General features: G+C 38.6%; 1 long non-coding RNA gene across 3 annotated transcripts in view; it reads right to left on the minus strand.

Moving 5' to 3' along the window:
* Positions 1 to 1,164: 1,164 nt before the first annotated feature.
* LOC125923259 (uncharacterized) overlaps positions 1,165 to 16,604 on the minus strand; it is a 27,815-nt gene continuing 12,375 nt past the window's right edge. For 2 of the 3 annotated variants that reach the window (XR_007457975.1, XR_007457976.1), the window contains 2 exons: positions 10,380 to 10,502; positions 1,165 to 1,953 (listed from right to left, as the gene is read on the minus strand). This is a non-coding gene — a long non-coding RNA (uncharacterized LOC125923259). The remainder of the gene's footprint in view (positions 1,954 to 10,379; positions 10,503 to 16,604) is intronic. The other variant, XR_007457977.1, reaches the window with a different exon arrangement.

A 16,604-nucleotide genomic window follows, 5' to 3' on the forward strand; every position in this document is an offset into this window, starting at 1 on the left:
TACTGTTGGGGCACCTGGGTGGCTCAGTCAGTTAAATGTCTGACTATAGCTCAGGTCACGATCTCATGGTTCGTGAGTTAGAGCCTACATCAGGCTTTGGACCGTGGAAACTGCTTCGGATTCTGTGTCTCCCTCTCTCTCTCTCTCTCTGCCCCTCCCCTGCTCTCTCTCTCTCAGAAAATGAATAAAACATTAAAAAAAAAAGAAATGTCATACTGTTTAATTTTTCTAAATCAAATTAGTTCCAAATTTGTGCCCATCCTAGTCATGGTTGGGAGAAATTTAAACTCAGTAATACCTTTGGAAACAGGTGGTTTATATGAATACCCAGAAACTGAAGAAATGTTCTCTAGTCTTCAGTCTACTGTGGTCATGTCTGATAGGTTCACTGTTCAAGTCCCTGTGATCCATTCACAATGCACATACCTGTTACTATTCCAGCTTTGGTGCAGGGGGATTAATGCAATTTAGGTCCTAAGTATCTGTTGTCCAACCTCAATAGACACACCAGGCAGGCCTAGGGTGCTGTGAGGGAATTAGCCAAAATTCTGTTTCCTTTCCAGTCTTTATAACTCTCTTCTTTTCCTAGGACCAGACATTCTGTCTTTAACTGTCCAAGTATTTCCTCTCTATTCTTCTTTTTGGGGAAGACCTTGCCAGGTAATGTGACCATGTAGTATGCCATCCAGATCAGGACACTTCTAAGGGTGAAAGGAAGCATTAGTAATAACAACGCTGAGAAAATGGGCATAACTGGTGTGTATGATTATCCTATGTGTAGGCCTTCCTAAGTGAGTCTTTAGAAACATAATGTTGATTTATTTTTTCTAAACTCTCTTTTTTAAATGTTTTTAACCTTTTAATTTATTTTTGAGAGACAGAGACAGAGCATGAGCAGGAGAGGGGCAGAGAGAGACGGAAACACAGAAACCAAAGCAGGCTCCAGACTCTGAGCTGTCAGCACAGAGCTTGACATGGGGCTTGAACTCACAAACCGAGAGATCATGACCTGAGCCAAAGTGGGCTGCTCAACCGACTGAGCCACCCAGGCACCCCTGGTTTGTTTTTTCTACACTTGGTCTTAGCCAAAAGGCCGAGAAGCAATTGATTTATTTTTTCTAGAGGTGCCAACAGAGAAAGTAGATGCAGCATTGGTTAGCCTTTTCTGTCAACTTCTTTTATTATATTTGTGTATTGTAGATCAAAAACCAATCTTCTTTCTGGGAAGGTATTTCTCCCTGGCAGTGTGTGTGTGAAAACACAGAGAGAGACTCTAAATGTCCTCCTGATCACCACAATCTACCAAAACTACCTTAGAGGATATTAGGATAAAATGTCTCAGAACAGATTACCAAATGGGTATAAGCCTAGAACGTCGATTTATCATGTCCAATGGCTGCCATTTCCCTTTGCTTCATGCTATGAACAGAGAATTAGAGCTTGTGCTGTGCAGTGAAGCCGCTATTTAAATACAAGTCTAGATACAGCTCAGCTGAGGTGCTCCTGTGATTCAGAGCTTTCCGACGCAGGAGATGCAGAAGGCCTCTATCTCCAAAAGCCATTAAGGGACAGTTGCAGGCACTCAAGCTTTCACTTTAACAGCAAAAAACCTCCATCTCAGGAGCTTAAATCCGTCTCCAAGGTGAACCTAGGAAGGTGGCAGAAGTGTAGCTATTATTATAGCAATTTGTTTCCTACAAACAGTAGCCCCCAGGTAGAGAAGTGTGAGTAAACTTGCTTTTTTCCTCCTAGATTATTTTTTTTTTTCCCGAGTCCCGGTGGTGCCACCTCTGAGTGGGCAGAGCAGCCTTTTCCTGCCCTCCTGTCATACCGAGGACAGCTCAACATCTATTGCTTGCTGCTGGAGCCTAGACTCTCCCCGATGGACAATTAGACATTTTGAGAGCAGAGAAGGTCAATCCTCACTCAAAAGACACAGGAAACCCAATTATCCTACAAAGAGAACAGAAGGAAAAGTCAGCACCCAGATCCCTTTCTTCCACAGGTTTACAGAGGGACACTTTCTGACTCTCTCTGGTGACACTTTTGAAATGAAGAGTTGGTTCTGTTGCTTTTGTGAATCTAGATTTTATTATTTTCTTAATCTTTTTGGGGTCTGACAGTATGGCTATATTTCTTTTGTTCATAGGCTGAAAAAAATCATATAGTCTCCCATATTGACTGAGAGATGAAAAATATATTCTGTTTTTGCTTTCAATATCCAGGCCTCCCCCAAATCGTATTTTTCTCAAATTCTTATGTGGGGCTTGCTTACTTTTTTTTTTCCTTCTCATCTCTAACAGAGGAAAAAAAAGGTAAAGTACATTAAGAGGAAAGTTTTACTCATTTGTAATTAAATATATTCAAGAGGAATTTTCCCCATTTCAAAGAAAAAATGTTCAATCTGAGCTAGGGGTGGGGGCAGTGCTGGGCTTTATTTCCCTAGCCTGTAACAAGGAGTATGAAAAATATTGATTTGCTCCTGAGAGATGCTGGAGCAACTTAATTAAAGTTGTTTAAGTACTTTGGAATCTTTTGATGGAAAGGAGCATATAAACGTGTAATGTGCTTTAATTTAATTTGAACTTTTCAGAAACCAGAAGGAAGCCTTGTCACACCCCATCCCATTTCAAAACAATATGCTGGCAATGATATCTTTTCAATACCCACGTATATTTGGTTGTGATAAATATAGTCCCTGACCTTTAACAGATGTAAAAGTGAAAACACAGACAAATTGGACATGCTATGATGGCTATCGCCTGTTTTATAGAGCCTCTCAGCATATTGATTAGCCCGAAGACACTTCTGAGAGCTGGTATATGACTCTTAATAAATCCACTCCACTGGGGAGGAGTGTGTGTGCTTCTAAGACCCTACAAAGATAAGTCACAGGAAACAAAGACTAGAATAGTCAATAAACCTAACTTTGTGACAAGAAGCTAGCAGGGAGCTCTTCATGACTTTCATGTGGGGTAGCCAATCTCCCCCACCCCCCCGCTCAGTTGTCTGCACTTTATACAGCACATATGTTTCCCTAATAAGAGGTTCTGAAGGGATCCCCTTAGCTAATGCCTCCGGGAACACACTGGTCTTCTGTCAACAAAGTCAGTACGAAATTCAGCTGGTAAGACCGTGAATTCTATCATCCTTGTCAAGGATCTCACTGACCTACTTTTCCCTCTTACAGCCTCCCTGAGTTCTCTCCCTGGCATGTATCTGCTCAATCAAGTTGTTGTTGAAGTTCTATGTTTTAACCTTTCCCCATGGGACACTTGCCCACATTTCCTTTCATTCCAGGCTTTCTTTCCTGCAAGCCAGGCCCTGACTATGACTTCTTGGTTGGGTGATAGTAGCAAGCTGTAATTGGTGCTTTAGCAAGGGTGGCCTACTTCTTGGGAGACACCCTGTATTATGTGCTATCAGGGAAAAATGGAGTAAGGGATTTGTCAGGGAAAAGGAAGATTTACTTGAGCACCTCTTGACATTGAATTGACCTGGGAGAAGCTATAGTATCTGGAGTTAAACACTGGCCTGGAGACAGAATAAGGGAAGTGAATTCCACCATTAGGAGTCCTTTCCTTCCTTGGCCTCTCTCCTAATGAATGGAAACACCCTTCCTTCCTTCCTTCCTTCCTTCCTTCCTTCCTTCCATCCATTTGTTACCATTGTTGTCTAAGCACAACAACCTTTGAATAATTCTTTTTTCTATTTATATATTTTAAATGTAAATTATATATATTTAAGGTGTACAACATGATGATTAGATCTATATATTGAAATGATTGCTATAATCAAGTTAATTAACATATCTCTTTACATAATTACCATGTTTTTTGATGATTAAGCACGAGAAATCTACTCTTCTAGCATATTCCCATTGTTCAAAACAGGATTGGTAACTATAATCGTCACACTTATATGTTAGATGTCTAGAATTATTCATCCTACATGCCTGTAACTTTGTATCCTCTGATTAATATCTCTTCCTCCTCCCACCACTCTTCCACTTTGTGCTTCTATGAGTTTGACTTTTTTTTTTTTTAGATTCCACAAGTGAGATAATACAGCATTTGCCTTTCTCTGTCTGGTTTATTTCACTTATAATGTCTTCTAGATGCATTCATGTTGTTACAAATGGCAGAATTTCCTTCTTTGTCATGGCTGATTAATATTCCATTGCATATAGGTAGATATCACATCTTTATGCATTCACCCATTGACAGACACTTGGGTTGTTTCCTTATCTTGGCTACTGTGAGTAATGCTGAATATGGGAATGTAGATATCCCTTCAAGATTCTGATATCATTTCCTTGGGATATATACATAGAATTGGGATGGTTGGCTCATATATAGCTTTAGTTTTAGTTTTTTCAAGACCCTCCATACTGTTTTCTATAGTAGCCACTATGTAAATACCATGTTTTACCAATTTACACTCCCAATTTACATTCCCAATTTACAAAACACCAATGTAAATACCAATTTACATTCCCACCAAGAGTACACAAGGGGTCCTTTTTTTCCATATCCTCACCAATATTTGTTATCTCTAGTCTACTCATAATAGCCATTCTAACAGGCACTGAGTGATATCCTATTATGGTTTTGATTTCAATTTCCCTGATGATTTGTGATGTTGAGCATCTTTTCATATATCTCTTGGTCATATATCTTCTTTTTTTAAAAAAAAAAATGTTTATTTATTTTTGAGAGACACAGAGAGACAGAGCATGAGGGGGAAAGGAACAGAGAGAGAGGGAGACACAAAATCCAAAGCAGGCTCCAGGCTCTGAGCTGTCAGCACAGAGCCCAATGCAGGGCTCAAACTCACAAACCACAAGATCATGACCTGAGCTGAAGTTGCTTAACTGACTGAGCCACCCAGGAGCCCCTGTTTGTATGTCTTCTTGTGAAAAATGTCTATTTCCATCCTTTGCTAATTTTGTAATTAAGTATATGTTCTCTTGTTATTGAGTTGTTTGAGTTTTTTTATATATTTTGGATATTAACCTCTTATCAGATAGATGATTTACAAATATTTTCTCCCATTTCATGGATTGTATCTTCACTCTGTTGATTATTTTCTATGCTGTGCAGAAACTTTTCAGATTGATACTGTTTTGTCTATTTTTGCTTTTGCCACCTGTGCTTTTGGAGTCATATCCAAAATATCATTGCCCAAATCAATGTCAAGAAGATTTTTCCCTGTTTTCTTTTAACAGTATTACAGTTTGAAGGTCTTATATTTAAGGCTTTAATCCATCTTAATTTGATTTTTATATATGGAGTGAGATAAGTGTCCAATTTTATTCTTCTACATGTGGAAAACCAGTTTTCCCATCACAACTTATTGAAGAGGCTGCCCTTTCTCTATTGTATGTTCTTGGCACCTTTGCCAAAGATCAATTAAACATAAATGTGTGATTTATTTCTGGGATCACTATTCTGTTCCATTGATTTACATGTCTGATTTTATGCCAGTACCATGCTTCTTTGGTTACTATAGTTTTGTAGTATATTTTAAAATCTGGTATTGTGAGGTCTCCTACTTTGTTCTTTTTGCTTATGATTGCTTTGGCTACTTGTAGTCTTTGGTGGTTTCATATGAATTTTAGGATGTTTTTTAATTGTGTGAAAAATGCCATTGTAATTTTGATAGCTGCATTGAATAAGTAGATCACTTTAGGTAGAGTGGACATTTTAATAATATTAATTCTTCTGATCTATGAACATGGGATATCCTTTCATTTATTTGTATCTTCTTCAATTTCTTTCATCAGTGTTTTATAGTTTTCAGTATATGGATTTTTCACTTCCTGGTTACATTTATTGTTATGCATTTAATTTTATTTTTGATGCTGTTGTAAATAGGATTTTTTTCTTAATTTCTTTTGGAGTAGTGTATTATTATTACATAGCAATACAACTGGTTTTTATATGTTGACTTTGTATGCTGCAATTTACTGATTTTCTTTATGAGTTTTATGAGTTTTTTGTGGACTCTAGGGTTTTTAAAAATATAATATCATGTTATCTGCAAATAGAAGAAATTTCTGTTTTTGTTTGTTTGTTTGTTTGTTTGTTTGTTTTTGCCTAATTTCTAGGTCCAGGACTTCTATTTTGAATGAAAGTGGTGAGAGTGGTCATGCTTGTCTTATTCCTGACCTGAGAAAAAAAGATTTCAGGTTTTCATTGTTGAATATATTGAGAGCTGTGGGCTTGTCATGTATGGCCTTATTACTTTGAGGTTTGTTCTCTCTATACCCAGTTTGTTGAGAGTTTTTATTATGAAAGGATGTTGAATTTTGTCAAATGCTTTTTCTGCATTTATTGACATGATCATTATTATGTTCTTTGTCTGTTACTATATTGATGTCATTTATCACATTTCTTGATTTGTACATGTAGAACCATTCTTACATCCCAGGGATAAATCCCATCTGACCATTATATGTGATTCTTTTAATATGCTGTTGAATTTGGCTTGTTGATATTTTGTTGAGAATTTTTTCATCCATGTTCATCAGAGATATTGGCCTATATATGTTTTTCCTTGTAGTGTTCTTGGTGTCTGTCTTTGGTATCAGAGTAATCCTGGCCTTGTAAAATGAGTTTGGGAGTGTTCCTTCATCTCCAATTTTTTGTAAGTGTTTGAGAAGGATTGGCATTAATTTTTCTTTAAGAGTTTGGTAGAGTTCACCAGTGAAGCCATGAAGTCTTGGCTTTTTTATATTGGGAGAGCTTTGATTACTGATTCAATCTCCTCACTGGTTGGTTATTCATCTGTTCAGATTTTGTAGTTTTCTTGATTGTGCATTGCTAAGTTGTATGTCTCTAGGAACTTGCAATCTTTGCTCTGTTATTGAATTTGTTGGCATGGCAAATGTTCAGAGTAATCTCTTATGATCCTTTTATTTATTTATTTTTTTGTTGTCATCTGTAATGTTTCTTCTTTCACTTATAATTTGATTTATTTGAAACTTCTTTTTTCTTAGTTAAGCTAGCTAAAGAATTGTCCATTTTGATTATCTTTTCAGAAAGCCAACTCATTTTCACTGATTTTTTTTCTATTTTTCTAGTCTCCATTTCACTTATTTCTGTTCTGATCTTTATTTCCTTCCTTCTGCTAACATTAGGTTTAGTTTGTTCTTTTTTTCCCCCTAATTTCTTGAGTTATCTGGAATCCTTCATTTAATTAACATAGGCATTTATTGCTATGAATTTCCTTCTTGAAACTGCTTTTGCTGCATCCCATAGGTTTTGGTACATATGTTGTGTTTCACTTTCATTTGTTTCAAGATTTTTAAATTTTCCTTGATTTCTTCTTTTACCTATTGGTTGTTCAGGAGTGTGTTGATTAGTATTTGTAAATTTGTAAATATATTTGTAAATTTTCCAACTTTCCTCCTGTTATTGATTTCTAGGTTCATACCATTGTGGTCAGAAAAAATACTTGATATGATTTCAATCATAAAATTGTTAAGAGTTGTTTTGTGGTCTAACATGTGATCTACTATGGAGAATGTACCATGTGCATTTGAAAAGAATGTGTATTCTATTGCTGTAGGATGGAATATTTCACATATGTCTGTTAGGTCCAATTCTGCTCTTTCCTCACTGATTTTATTTCTGGATGATGATTCCATTGTTGAAAGTTGGGTATTGAAGTCCCCTACTCTTACTCTATTGCTTCTATTTCTCTCTTCAGTTCTGATTGTATTTGCTTTATGTACTTTGCACTACATATACTGTGTACTTTATATAGGTACTGTATACAGTAGGTGCACATATATTTACAATTATTACATCCTCTGAATGAATTGACCGCTTTGTGATTAATTACATAGCTACATTTTTTGGTCTCTTGTGACAGTTTCTATTTTGTGTGATACAAGCACACCTTCCCTTACTCTCTTTGTTTACCATTTACATGAGATATGTTTTTCTATCCCTTCACTTTCAGCCTGCATGCAGCCAATCTATGTATTTTGTAGAAAATCTTGGGGTGCCTGGGTAGTTCAGTTGGTTAAGCATCCAACTTCGGCTCAGATCATGATCTCGTGGTTTGTGGATTCGAGCCCCACATCGGGCTCTGTGCTGACAGCTCAGAGCCTGGAGCCTGTTTTGGATTCTGTGTCTCCTCCTTTCTCTCTGCCTCCTCGTCCCCGCCCATGCTCATGCTCTGTCTCTCAATAATAAATAAACATAAAAAAAAAAGAAAAAATAAGAAAATGTAATCCATTTACATTTAAAGAAAATATTGATATATGAGGATTTACTCTTGCTGTTTAAAAAATTGTTTTCAGACTACTTTGTAGTTCCTGTGTTTCTTTCCTCTTTTCTTCTTTTGTGATTTGATGATTTATTTGTTGTGATATGATTAGATTCCTTCATTTTTTGTATCTACTACAGGTGTCTTTATATTTGTAGTTACCATCAGATGCACTTAAAACATCTTATTATAAAAGTTAATTTTAATCTGATAACAACTTAACTTTGACTACATGCAAAATCTCTACCGTTGAGCTTCTCTTCTTCTCACATTTCATGTTATTGATGTCACTGTTTATATCTTGTATATATATGGTGTCACCATTAGCAAATTATTATAGTTATAGTTATTTTTTATGCTTTTTCCTTTTAACTTTTATGACAGAGTTAAAAGTGATTTATATACCACCAGGACATTCTGGTGGTATATAAAATATTCTGAATTTTACTACATTCTTACTTTTATAGTGAATTTTATACTTCCATGTGTTTTCACATTGGTAGCATTGGTAGCATTTTCACATTGGTAGCACTTGAAGAACTCTGAGAAGCATTTCTTATAAGGCAGTTGTTAGTGGTAATAAACTCCTGCAGGTTTTGTTTGTCTAAGAGAATATTTATCTCTCCTCCATTTTTGAAGGACAACTTTAAATGGTATAGTATTCTTGGTTGGTAGTTTTTTTCCCCCGCTTGCAGCCCTTTGAATATACCATCCTACTTTCTCCTGTCCTGCAAAGCTTCTGTTGGGAAATTCATTGATAGTTTTATGGGGATTACCCTGTATATGATACTATTTTTCTCTTGCTTCTTTTAAAATTCTCTGTCTTTGACTTCTGAGGCTTTATAATGTGTCTCTGTAAAGATCTCTTTATATTTAATCTATTTGGGCTCTTTGGGCTTCATGGATCTGAATGTTCATTTCCCTCCCTCCAGAGAAAGTTTTCTGTTATTTACAAATAAGATTTCTCTTTCTCTGTTTCTTTTGGACTACCATAATGCGTGTGTGTGTGTGTGTGTGTGTGTGTGTGTTTAATAGTATTTGTAAAGTTACATAAGCCTGATGCTAAAGCAGACTGGTAGTCTGGGTCTGTGGGAGCCAACCTGGCATCTGGGTCTGTGAGGGCTGACCTGGTATTCACACAGGCTTGGACTGTGGGGATGGTTCTGGATCTTGGGTCTATTGGTACTGGACTGGAACCTAAGATTATGAGTGCTGACCTGGAGCTTGGAGGAATCCTGGTGTTAGGGTGAACTAGGATCCTACATCTCTGTTATCCAGAATGGAGACTGGGTCTGTGGGAGCTGGCTTTGGCACTGGGGCAGGCTGGGAGCCTGGGATAACAAGGACCAGTTTGGAAGCTGGGGCTACAGGTGCCATTTTGGAGATTGGGCCCATGAGTCTGGCCAGGTTCTGGGGGAGAATGGGGGCCTGGGTCCACTGGAGCTGGTCTGGCACTATGTTGAGCTTGGAGCCTGGAGCTTTGGGTGCTGATTTAAGGCCTGGAACTGTGGGAGCCCTTGGCACTGAGGCATACCTGGAAGCTAGATCCACAGGTCCTCAGACCACAGGGGCTGGCCTGGTGCTGACATTCACAGGAGTGGGTCTGGTTCAGGGTTTGCATTGAAGTAAGGTGCTCATATTACTCTCCTTTTCAAGTGTGGATAGTTACTCAAATTAATATTTCTGCTAGAGGAAGGACACTGGAAACACATATCCTGTGATCTTGCTGACATCAATTTTTTTTTCTACTGCTCTGTAGTCTGGGTTTATACCAACAATGGGTATAATAGTGAAGAGCAGCTTGGGCCAGGCAGAGAGAAAGTGAACAAGGAATTCTTTGGGGTTATTCAAGGTCCAATCTGTCCAGAAGGCTTTCCATAAGGCTTGCTCGGTGGGATGACTTGGTGAGTGATGGGTGGCCTCATCCAGAATCCAAAGGAGGTTAAGACAAAGACCTACAGACAGAAGCTATAGCAGAGAGACCTGCAGGAATACTGCTGAAGCATGGAGAGGCCATAAGGCCCACACAGAGCCAAGGAGAGAGAAGCCACATTTCTATGAGCCACAGAGGTTAAATAAAGGCACTAGAAGAATGTACATACCTCAGCTAGCAGATGGTACACACCCAGGTGCCCATGGGAAGCCAGAGGTTCCCCTTTTGTCCAATGTCACACAGTTATGAAGGTTCTCCCCATACCACAGATGCCAACTGTAGAGCCAGGGGGCTGGGGAAGAAATGAAAATGTCGAGTAATTATCACAGAGAATATATAGTTGTACCTAGAGAAACTGTTTACATTAGTGGGACTTCGTATATTTTAAATAAAGTTGGACTGAACCAAATCTTTCAGCTCCTGTTACTTATTCATTAGGGGCTGAAATAGAGGTCAAGGAGTTTTGGACAAATGAAGAAAACCTGAGGAAATTTGTTAGTTTGTTACAATGGGAATTTTTCTGTTTTTAATAATAAAGATGAGGCTGTATATAGGTTTCTGGAAAATTCTTTTAAATAAATTAGGATTGAATCTTTTTTTTTTTTTGAGAAAGAGAGAGAGAGTGCAAGCAGGGGAGAGGGGCAGAGGGAGAGAGAGAACCCCAAGCAGGCTCCATTCCCAGCATGAAGCTCTACATGGGCTCAATACCACAACCATGAGATCATGACCTGAGCCCAAATCAAAGTCAGCTGCTTAACCCACTGAGCCAGCCAATAGCCACATGGTTGAATCCTTTTATGCCTAGCTTGTTTTGAATGTTTACAGAGAATGAGAGTTGAATTAAAAATATATATATGTATATACATATACATATACATATCTTCTATTGTTTTTCTCTTTTATAAGTTTATGTGGTGAGATGTATCATTAGGTCGCCTAATGTCAAATTATCCTACATTCCTATGATGAAGACTTTTTCTAAATACCAATGAACTTTGTTTCTTAATGAATTGATCCAAAGCCATCTACTCTTTTCTTCTAGAAGTCCTCAAAGTTGCTATTGGCACACTTTCTTGACTTTAAATGCTGGTAGAATTTGTTTTTCTTTTATATATTTTTGGTCATTTCTAGAAATTTTCAGTAGAAATGAAGCTAGGTATATTTACAGAATCTTGATCAGATCCCATCTATTTTAATACGTAAATAACTCTCCCCCCCCCCCAAGTACCTAGTAATATTGGCATTCCAAGAGGCCACACCACAATCATCTAGGTAACTGATATTTATTGATGTGTTTTCTTGCTTATAATTTCTTCCTGGAAAACTCCATCCTTCTCCTTCCCCACCAATACAACAGAAGAGATGGGTCTTCATAATATGATTCACTGACCTCAGCTTTTGTGAGATTATTGCATTTGAGGTAAATAGCTGACCCTTGAGGTTTTTTCCTAATTCTCTTCCTCTTGAAAAATTAATCAGCACTTGGTTCGTGGTTATCTTTGGAGACAGGAGATCAGGTAGACTCTGGGTCCACAATGGCCATTGTTGGGTCATGTATGCTGGTAAGCAAACCAAGCTTCACAGAAAAGAGAAGTCCTAGAAAGCAGTGGAGATGTCCCCCTAACCTATTGTGATCCTTTTAGAATAGGATAAACAGTTCATTATAAAGAACCCTACCTTGGAGTTGCCTGGATGGCTCAGTTGGTTGAGTGTCTGATTCTTGATTTCAGCTTAGGACATGATCTCACGGTTTGTAGGTTCGAGCCCTGTGTCAGAGCGTGCTTGGGATTCACTGTCTCCCTTTCTCTTTACCCCTCCCCTGCTCTCTCGGTCTCTCTCAAAATTAAATAAATAAACATTGAAAAAAAAAAAGAACCCTACCTTGCCTTTCTTAGATAAGATCTACCTCTGGCTTTCCTCAATGACTCTTTTGTTTTATAAAATCCCAAGTTTTCTCCACTTTCCTTAAGATGTTCCTCATTAATGAGTGTTTTTTCTATGACAATATCCTGAATAAAATCACCTTAGTTGTCCAGTGCATTTTGTCTTTCACATAGAAAAACAGAACAAATGCATGGACAAAAATGCCCCTGCAAGTGATTTGATAAAATCAGGGAGATAAGGAGACAGGGAGAGAAACTTCCTTCATCCTTGACAGCTTCCAGAGTCTTCCAAAGTCCAGTCCTCTTTCCATATTGGGGCCTGTCTGTGTTTTCTGCTTTGGGATCCTGTGATTTCTGTGTCCTTATAACAGGCTTACACTTAAGCCAATTTGAAACAATTTTTGTCTCTTGTGACCAAATCACCCCTTGCTAAGAATCCATAGCTATGCACATTCCTGGTGCACTGTGTCTGTAAAAATATGAGTGTAAGAGGAAAAACAATGAAAACAAAAAAAGGTAGAATAGCTGGATTAAATTCTAATTCTTATGCTTTGTGACAAAAAGTAAAATCAGCCTGGAAAACTGTATTCATTATGTTGTTTTACAATTGTCCCCGTTCCTGACCAATTGTTTATAAAGTACCATGACTCTGTTAATGACAAAGGCTATACCTCTTTATGGTTTTATTTAAAGGGCTTAGAATACACCTAGCACATAATGGCCTCTTAGAAGCCTTGGCAGAGCAATCAGTGACTGAAGTGGTATAAAGGATTATGTGCTCATTTTTGTTGTGCCTTAAGCCACCTACATGACCTTGAATATGTCGCTTTATATCTCTCAGCTTTTCTACATGTCTGTTCACCTGTAGGGATCAAGACAAATACGAGGTAAAGGACCCCAAACAAACACTTTGAAAACTTAGTGCCATAGAAACATGGGTAAAAATTATTGGCATAAAAACGTGCCAGGTCTTTAGGCAATTTTTTCTATTATAAGACAAGGAGAACCTTAATCCAATATATAGCCAAACTGGAATTTGGGGAAGAAAATAAGACTTCATATGATGGTGCTAGTTTTCTTGTTCAGCATTGACTATACGGAGGTTTTACTCATGGTAGCAGAGGCTCTCTTTCCATGGAAAAATGCCTGGTCCCACATGTAAATGGCAGCCAATATGAGAGAGGACATTCTTGGGCTGCACCCCTATTTGAGACTTACTAGATATTTGCAGGGCATAGGAATGAATACGTAGGTTGGCTGTTGTATGACATTGTTGGGTCAATAAACAAACACAAATCTGGGGGAAGATTCTGTCAGGAAATACACTCAGTTCTGATGGACATCGATGCAAACCATTAATAAAAAAAATGTGAACTGTGGCAAGGAAAGGAAGTGAGTACCTTATTTACAAAAAAAAAAAAAAAAAAACCTAAACATTCATTGCTGTTAAAGCCATAATTAAATTTTTCTGCAGAATAGTTCCATTTTCCTCACAGTTAATGTCGTAACTAAATAGAACAATTGCTGTCTCTTGGGATTTAAAATCTGTGAACTATATTAGGCTTACCTTGAGTTAAAAAAAATAAAATAAAAGTCTAAAAAATCGGGAACTTTCAGATGAGCAAAAGAATTTTATTTTACTTGTATGTGGTCTGGTAATTTGATTTTAAAAACAAAGAAATCAGATATTTGGAGAAAAAAGTAGGCAATTATCAGTAGTAAATATATGTACAGACATTTCTATTATTGTGTACTATGGAGCAAATATGTTTGTAAATTGGATTTATCTTGAACCTCATCCACTTACATTTATGTTCCTCTATTTATTGGGTATAGACTGCTTAGGACATGCTGTGCTATATGCCCAGAATACAAAAATATGTAAGGTGTTTAGAGTATGTGAATTCTAGTATACAAATCCGGGTGAATAAGAAATGGAACACTTTTTAAAAAATGCTTATTTATTTTTGAGATAGAGAGAAAGAAAGAGAGAGTAGGGGAGGGGCAGAGAGAGGGGGATGGGGTACAGAGGATCTGAAGTGGGCTCTGTGCTGACATCACACAGCCCGATGCGGGGCTCCAACTCACAAACTGCAAGATCATGATCAGAGCTGAAGTCAGACACTTACCCGACTGAGCCACCCAGGTGCCCCAAGAAATGGGCATTTTTAACTATCTCTGAATCAATGTAATTTCTCTCTTGAGTCCTATTCCTGCTATGTCGGTGAGAGGTTCAAGGTCAGCACATCTGGGGTTCCTCATTTTCCTGTACCTGGAGGTCAGGCCGTATGCCATTCCAGGGCATCCAGGAGCCCCTATTTATTAGATATCTGTGGTGATGAGATATATCTCTCCCATTTGCATGGTATCTTTAGGTTCTTCTTCCTCCTGCCTGGAAGGGAAGAATCTTACAAGGTTGGGTACTCTGTGCCTAAGTGCTTGTCTGTGCTGCTAGGCTTTTTCGGGAATCTGCTCCTGCAACTCCGTGAGCCACAGACCTCTTTCTCCCTACAGTCCAGGGGAACACTTCTTATAGTCTGTAGAAATATTTCTCTCCCTACTTCCCCCTCCCATTTGCTTCCCACAAACTCTATAAGGTATTATGTGGGGTTAGGCTATTGGAAACCACAGCCACGATGTAGGCTACCTCTGCTTCTTGGCCCATCCACGCCTCCCCAAAGGCAACAATAGTGAGTCCCCTCTTTTCTACACCCATGGTCTTTAGATCAGCACAGTGCTTCAGGAACTGTTATAACTACTTCCTAATTTCCTTCATCCCTTCCTCTCTTCCCCCCTTCTTCCCTTCCTCCCTTCCTTCCTTCCTTCCTCCCTTCCTTCTCTTCTACTCTAAAACATTCTATACATGGCCACCAACTTACACTTCCTAAGGTTAGCTCTAATCTTGTGATCTCCCGTTCAAAAATCTTCCTTTCCTATTTTCCCATTGCCAATAAAATTAAGTCCTCATATCCCACGTACTTGAAACCTTCCAGGTTAATCCTAACATAACTGCTAAAGTTTTCTCTCCCTTGTGTCTCTTGTGTGTCCTTTATGCTCCAGCCGATCTGCAAAACAACTTAACACATATGCTTCCCCCTTTTCTGTCTTGGTTCATGATGTTTCTTCTGCACGAAAGGCCATCTTGTCCCTTGTGGCCTTCTTGCCACACTGATTTCTACATGACCACATTCAATCTGGGCAGTAAGCATGCTTATCTTACTCGGTAGTTTCCAGATGAAATGGTGATGTTCTGAAGCTAGCAGGTATTATTTAGTATTATTACTATTTTAGCTGATCTAAATAGGATGACATATAGAAACGAGGGAACTCACTCTTGTTGTCTCCAGGGAGGTGTGGCTGGGCCAAGAAGTAGAGGTAGCCTACCTCTTGTCTTTTGTGTCCAATAGCCTAACCCCACAGATTTCAAGGGCCAGATGCCATGGGTTTCTTCAGGAAGCCTTTCCCTATTCTCAGAGACCACTAGCTGCAGGAAAAGAAATAACAAAACCAGAAACCAAGATTCATTTATGGCTGGTACCAAACGAGCAGAACGGAAAGTTAGTCCAGGAAAAAAAAGGTAAACATGTAAGGAGAAACCATTATCACATAACAGATACCAGGATGTGAATTGACTCAGTAAATTGATTTGGAACCTGAGTGAGGAGTTACACAAGACTGAGTGGTGACTGAGCCCATCAGGGCCTGTATCTCTTTTGTGACACTAAAATTAATAATAAAACAAGGTCATTATTTATCTGTCGTGTCTCCACTACTGGATGATAGCCTCTCAAGACGGGGCTCTCACCTCCTTCACCTTGGCGTCTACTAAAGCACCTGGCACAGGACCCTGCACATAATTCCTGGAACATCCATTTTAAAAATGGAAGCATCTGGGCATCAGGACCCAGGATGATGTCCAGACCATGAAAGCATTAACACAACAGTGAATTCAAAGACTGACAAGTCTAGTTCAATAAACATGCTTATTGTACTTGGTAGAGTCTCCAGATGAAATGGTGAAGTGCCGAAGCTATTAGATATTATTTATCAATACAGGGCAATGCCAATGAGCGAGTCCTAGCATGTCTTTTTTCAGTTCTGAGTGTACCTGAGACTGCAGATGTTAAAGTCAAGCCTGAAGGGCCCAACTCTGGCATATCACCCAATGCCTGGAGGTGTAATTGGCACGAAGCGGGAATTTTCCATGAGACCTAAGACATCCCAACACTAAGGATGAATACAGTCATTATATTTACTTTCGTGAAAGAAGAACCAAAGGGAAAAAATAGTACTGCTATAAAATACTGAGGCTACATTAAATGGAAAAACCTTCCCCATCAGCTAACCTGTGAGCAATCTTGATTTGCTTCATAAATGAGACATCTGGGATGGATCTGGGCAGAAGCAACATGGTAAAGGGACTCACTTTGTCAACTAAAAAGCATGTATTTATGGGGCGCCTGCGTGGCTCAGTCGTTTGAGCATCCAACTTTGGCTCAGGTCATGATCTC

This window comes from Panthera uncia, chromosome B1 (genome assembly GCF_023721935.1).
Source record: "Panthera uncia isolate 11264 chromosome B1, Puncia_PCG_1.0, whole genome shotgun sequence".
In the NCBI taxonomy this organism is placed as follows: domain Eukaryota; kingdom Metazoa; phylum Chordata; class Mammalia; order Carnivora; family Felidae; genus Panthera; species Panthera uncia.